At 45.8% G+C, this 6,621-nt stretch overlaps 1 non-coding gene across 1 annotated transcript; it reads right to left on the bottom strand.

The window, feature by feature from the left end:
• Positions 1-233: 233 nt before the first annotated feature.
• On the bottom strand, positions 234-336 carry LOC111725044. The gene has a single exon (XR_002773209.1). It is a non-coding gene; the product is annotated as a U6 spliceosomal RNA (small nuclear RNA).
• Positions 337-6,621: the final 6,285 nt, after the last annotated feature.

The raw sequence follows: 6,621 nt of genomic DNA on the forward strand, positions 1-6,621 counted from the left end.
TCACTATGAAAGTTTTGAGATGGGCTGTGTCACGGCCCATCATTTCACTTCCCAGAAACAGATGACCATCCTTTCTGAGTCACCCAGGAACGTCCCAGCGGGCTCTGCTTATCTGTGCTGCTGGGAGGGCTTCACTTGTTTCCATCTGTGCAGATTTCACGTATTGCAAATGGTCTTCTTTCCAGTATGAATTTTCTCTTTTTTCTTTTTTTTTCCACTTTCCCAAACTTTATAAAAATATGAAACGCTTCACGAATTTGCGTGTCATCCTTGCTCAGAGCCATGCTAATCTCTGTATCGTTCCAATTTTAGTATATATGCTGCTGAAGGGAGCACCGAATTTTCTCTTTATAATTTCTAGTGCTCCTTGGTATATAGATTTCAACTGAACTTGCTTCCAGATTTTCTTGGTAAATTTAGGCAAACAATCATGATAATACAAAATAAGGCCTGTTATAGGAAACAGCTGTGTCTCTCATCAGCCCACACCATTGGCATTCATAGGTAATCTTAAATTCAAGCCTCTGGGTGCCTGCAGCAACCGTGGAGAGTTGGAGCAATAGTTTTCATAACGGACTCACCATGCCAGGAATGAAGGTCCTGACTGGCCCCAGGTGGTCGGACTGGCGGAGCGCTGGTGTGAGTCATGAATAGTGATGAGTCCCCCCGGCTTTCTTCTGTCAGGCAGAGCTGGGGGCCTGGATTCCGCGTGTGGCTTTCTCTCTGTACCCTGCTTATTTATTGGAGTCACCTTAATGTGCAGATGGGTTACTTGAAGTATTTACTTTACAATTGAAGGTAAAACAATTTGATTTCATGGGTTGAAATGGGAAGGATGGCCACTCTTTGGGAGCCCCATTCCGATGGGGTCAGGATTTGAGTTACTTCTTCACACAATAGTGGATTCCAGCAACCTCTGAACAGGGCAGGTGTGAGGAGGGCTGACCCTGGAGGACAGAGCTGCCAGCCAGGCTGACCTGGCGAGCAGGGCCTCCGTCACAGGTGCTGGGGTAGTTGATCCCAGTCTCCTGGTCTTACGTGTGCTGGGGGTCTGTCTGCTTTACAGGCCCTGCTCAACCTCAGCGTGGCTACCATATTGTTTTCAGGGAAAGAAAAGGCAGAGATCATTATTCCGACCCCTCCTGCCTTGTATTTTATGAATTACGAGGTTGAAAGGGGAAAGGACTTATTCTCTGGACCGCAGGCTTGCCCAGTGGCATGCTGGGACCAGAGTCCCCATTCAGGCCCCTCGTCCCCGGGCTCCTCGTCTGAGCTCTTTGTTCAGTGTGGGCTCTGCACCTGCACTCACAGAGCCCTGCACTGTCCGTCCATCATGTCAGTCACGACTTCACGGAGCCTTTGGGTCTAGAATATTTCTTTTTTCTGTATTAATTCCAAAAACCTCATCTCAGATTCTGTGTTGGCGGCCAGTCCTGTTTCATAATCCTGACCCTTCAACTGCTGCTGTGCAGAGCCCATTCCAGAAGCTTCTGTCCTGGCTCTCACTTCTCCAGAAGCCTTTCTGTTCATCAGGAACCCTAAAGAGAGGATCACGCACTCTGTCTTTCAGGATTGTACTTTTTTGTTCCACTTTGCAGTGAAATCATTTTCAGCCCTAATTTTTCCGACCCCCACCTGCCCTAACTGAATGGGTCTGTTCCTCTTCTAAATGCAGGAGACTGTGTCTTCCTTGTGGGTGGTCACCGTGCGTGCTTTCTTATGCCACTCTCTGAATGTGTGTCGCATGGGGACAGTGAGCACATGCACGGCCTTCTGAGGTGGTCACCGTGCGTGCTTTCTTATGCCACTCTCTGAATGTGTGTCGCATGGGGACAGTGAGCACATGCACGGCCTTCTGATAAGACGTGAGAGCTCGTTGTAAGTCATTATAGAGCTCACAGCATCGAAAGTGCCTTGTGTACAGATGTGATGTCTTCAGAGGAGCAGACACCTCCCAGGAGGACTTATTTCTGACTCACTTCGGGCCTCCTCCCTGCCCACCCGCACACATCCAGCTGCCTGGCCTGCAGGTGCCCCAAGTGGTGAGACTTCTGTGTTCACATGGTCTGGCTGTCTCCAACATAAAGACCAACTGAAGAGAGCCCGGGACTGTGGTTTGCCACATCTCCTCTCTCAGGCTGCGCTCTGCCGGGGTTTCTGTCTCTGCCTGGGCCCCAGAGATGGCTCCTACCAACCAAGGGACGTACTCGCATATTAGCACACTGCCGACTGGTCACAACTGACCCAGTGACATGGACAGTTTCTGGTGAAATTGCCAGTCAGTAATCTATTAACATAGCAGCTGCCCCTGGTTCATTTCTTCTGGTCTCAATCCCTAGTTGTCCCAAACTCAGCCTATTTTACTCTTTGTCCCCTCCTCATTTCTCAGCTGCTTATGGCACAGAATCACTTAGCACCTCTGACATCTTTACACGTTGATAAACAGCAATTTTACCCAGAAATCATCCATGTTACTGGTTAACTCGTGACTGGTCAGCAACGTGTTAATCTCACCCTGTGCAGTCTCTCTTGATCTTTGAATTATGACTCCTATAGAGTTTCTCTCACCACTAACAGATTCCCCAGAGACGCAGCCTGTGCCCCTCACCCATCCTTAGGCAGTGGTGCTGGTCTGGATGCCACATGCTGAGAATCGCTGATCTAGAAAAAATGCTGTTGTCCTATTGAAAACAACAAAGAAACAGAACTATTTCTATTTTTGAAGAGTGCTTATTTCAAAATGATTTCAAACTTATATAAAAGTTGTAGTGAAATGTGCGGTTCCAGAGGCCTTTACTCAGCTCCCCAGTCGTTTAGATTGCAATGTCTCCTGATGCGTTAGCTTTTCAATGTTTATTTTTTAGTTTAAGGATAGTCTCCTTATGCAATCAGAGAAAAATGACCAAAATCATAAAATTACAATGTTAAATAGAATCTGCAGACTTTGCACTTTCCCTTTGTCCAGGTCCAGAACCCACTTCAGGACCACGTATGTGTCTGTCATGTCCACAGTCTCCTTTATATGGAGCAGTTTCTCAGCCTCTTATGAATTTTCAGAATCATCACATTTTGAAGAGTTCAGATGGGGTATTTTGTAAAACGTCCATCGATTTAGGTTTGTCTGATGGTTCCACTTTATTTCTGAATCTTCAGCAGGACTGTCCCAGAAGCAATGCCAGGTTCAGTGAGTCACACCAGGAGGCGTATATTGTTAATTTGTCCCATTATTGGTGCCGTTAACTCTGATTAGGTCGATTAAGATAGGGTCTAGCAGGGTTCCCTAGTATAAATTTAATGAATAAGTACAATGTGGGAAGACACGTTAAGGCTGTGTAAACACCCCACTCTTCCCCATAACCTCACTGACAGTGTAGCTGCATGGATGATTTCCCCCTAGAGCGGTTACTGCTGCAGTGGTTTCCTAACCCGAGTGTTCCTTCTAGTTAATAGTCGGCAATCGACTGCAACAGTTTCCCTTCTTGCCATTTACTCTTTTTTTTTTGTTCATTTGTTCTTTTGAGACAAAGTCTCAAATATTGCTACTACCTATCACCTTCTGGAGTCACCATATCACATTGTAAGTACAATTTTTTCTGCTATTTTAATACAGTTTTGATGAAAGATGTATATAACTCAGATTTGTGCTAAAAGACTTTAAAAGTTTCTGCAAAACAAACTCTATTCTAGGGCAGCGCCTGTGGCTCAGTGGACAGGGCACTGGCCCCACATACCAAGGGTGGTACGTTCAAACCCGGCCCCGGCCAAACTGCAACAAAAAAATGACCAGTGTTGTGGCAGGTGCCAGCGGTCCCAGCTGCTCAGGAGGCTGAGGCAGGAGAATAGGCCCAGGAGTTGGAGTTTGCTGTGAGCTGTGACACCACAGCACTGTACTGAGGGTGATAAAACTGAGACTCTGTCTCTACAAAAAAAAACTATTCCAAGTAGATTTTTTTTTTTTTTCATTTGACTGGTGATTTCCTTAAATGATAGGATAGAGCAGTCAGAGATACCTTAAGAGGAGCTGGATGGCTAATTTCTCCCTGTAAGGCCTTTTTCTGGCTGTGCCTGACTATTTTTGTTATACATTATTAGTCTCAAAAAGAATATGCACAAGGGAGCTGCCTTATGGCCACAACCCACCGGTCCAGCTATGTGTCCTTGGCAGCCCAAGGCCTCTGCTATCAGCCACTGCTGTCCTCAGGGTCGGGCTGCTCCCAGAGCCCAGCTGCAACTACCTCACTAGACAAATCACCCTGTGCCTGCAGGAGAAATATTTTTAAAGGCCCCTATGCTGGCCACCACCTGCATTTTAGCTTGTAGGGAGTTCCCACAACTATGGATGCCATCTTCTCCAGTCTCACCAGCCCACTTCATAGCGATGTCATCGGGAGGGTTGCCAGACAGTGTTTGATCTGTGAAATCTGGCTCCTTGGCTCGGCACCATAGCTCAGTGGTTGGGGCATTGGCCACATATGCTGGGGCATATGGGTTGGAACCCAGCCTGGGCCTGCTAAACAACTACAACCAACAAATAGCCAGGTGTTGTGGCGGGAGCCTGTAGTCACAGCTACTTGGGAGGCCGAGGCAAGAGAATCACTTGAGCCCAAGAGTTTGAGGTTGCTGTGAGTTGTGACACCATGGCACTCTACCGAGGGCAACATAGTGAGACTCTGTCTCAAAAAAAACAAACAAACAAAAAAAGTAAATCCAGCCCCTACACTGCAGGTTCTCCAAACCTCAACAGGGAGGAAAGAGCTGACGTGACCCACTTTGTGGGAAGACATCCCAGGACGTTTGAACAGCATGGTTTATCTTTTGGAAATACCAAATATACTTTTCTTGGAATGATGAAGATTTGATAAAGGGAATTTGGGACTGGGCTATGATAGAATGAATGCTGATTGAGCTACTGATGCATGGACCGGCTCTGGGTGAGTACCTTGGGGAGCGTATTTAATCACATGGAATAGTAATTAACCCACAGAAGACAGTCGATGACTAATTCAGGAGCTGGAATTATTATTATTATTATTTTTTTGTCTGTCTATGGAAGTAAAAAGAGCAGCTCTAAAATGAAACAGCTTCATTTCTGGACGTTGTTTGTGTCCAAGGATAAGACAGGTCCTATTGATACTTGTCAGTAGAAGAGTTTTTGCTGCTAGTGGCGGCAACAGAATTATGGTAATATACTTAAAAGTGTAAAAAGAAAAATTCTGGTAAAGAGCTACATTGCAAAAGGTAGAACTGAAAAGAGAAAGGAGTGTGTACCTGTGTCAGATGAATCCTTAGTAGGTAGAGCTGATGGTGGAGGCAGCAAGTCACAGAGGACAGGGTCGGGAAGGCAGCAGGGTCCGGAAGGCAGCAGGGCTGGACCGCTGGCCGCCTCTGGCTCTACCAGACCAAGCTGTGGGCTCGGCCCCAAACACAGCTCTTCTGGAGCCTTCTGGGTTTGCCTCATCTCCTCTTAGATTAGTGGCTGTAAAATGGAAATGTTGGATTCTTTTCAGTTATTAGGCTGATGTGAAAATTGTAATTCTGTCTCTTGAATTCTGAAATGTTTTGATTGTACTCAGGGAATTTTATGGTTCTTTTAAAAGTACTGAAAGTGCTTGCTCCGTTTTTCTGATGTAATTGCTTGTACTATTTAATTCCCAACTCAATTATACTTGAACTTTTGTAGAGAAAATCAGAGATGCAAAAGGCATTCTAAATGATAAACGTCCATTTCTTTTTTCAAAATACTAATAAAGCTAGTTTGGATGAAATTGGAGGGAAAGAAAATTGCTTTAATGTGGAACTTAGTCTAGAATTCTTGGTTGTTATATAATAAAGGAAAGGCTTTGGTGACCAAAACAAATGGTTGTGAGTTGGTAACACAGTGGTAATTGGCAGCCTCTGGTGTCCAAGCCATTTGCTTGAATTATTTATGTCACAAAACTGACAGGAATTTCATAAGAGCAAATGAGGCAGGTCCAGCGGGTGTCATCTGTCTGCTTGGCCACACACCGGCTGGGGCCGGTCTCAGCTGCTGAAGCTGATGCCCTGAAAACCCAGGGGAGGCGTTTGTTCCACCACAGTCCCACACCCATCAAGGTTTGATTAGTTCCCTGCCAGCTTAATTTCATTCATTGTCAAAAACTGGTGGACACAAAGAGGGGTATTCCTCTCGTGTCATTTGCCCTAAAGCAACTCAGTGGCAGGGAATGCTGATGGACCATCTCCTCTGACTTCAAAATGATCGTTTAACCCCATTTCCCTAAAAAATACTTTAAAAATTATCTGGAACCCCCTGAATTATGATTTCTTGCTTTATGGAGATGTTAGATGTGGCTGTTACAGTCTGACAACCTCTGAGGATGTGTTTCCATTGTGTTGCGGGGACTCAGGTGGCCCTGCCGCCTCCCCCACCCTCATTACCTCAGTTTTCTCCCTGATGTGCCCTTGGTGAGGCTGGTGGGGCCTCCCTCTGGGGTGGAGCCGTGAGTATGCAAAATTAACCTGCCTGGAGACAACCCACGTCTGAATCGTGCACAGATGAGGGCTCTGCTTACTTATCTGTGTGTGGACTTTGGAGAAAGATTCGTGATATTTATGAGCTTTAAAATTAAAGCTTATTTTATA

This window comes from Otolemur garnettii, unplaced genomic scaffold (genome assembly GCF_000181295.1).
Source record: "Otolemur garnettii isolate 467f Iridium unplaced genomic scaffold, OtoGar3 scaffold00030, whole genome shotgun sequence".
In the NCBI taxonomy this organism is placed as follows: domain Eukaryota; kingdom Metazoa; phylum Chordata; class Mammalia; order Primates; family Galagidae; genus Otolemur; species Otolemur garnettii.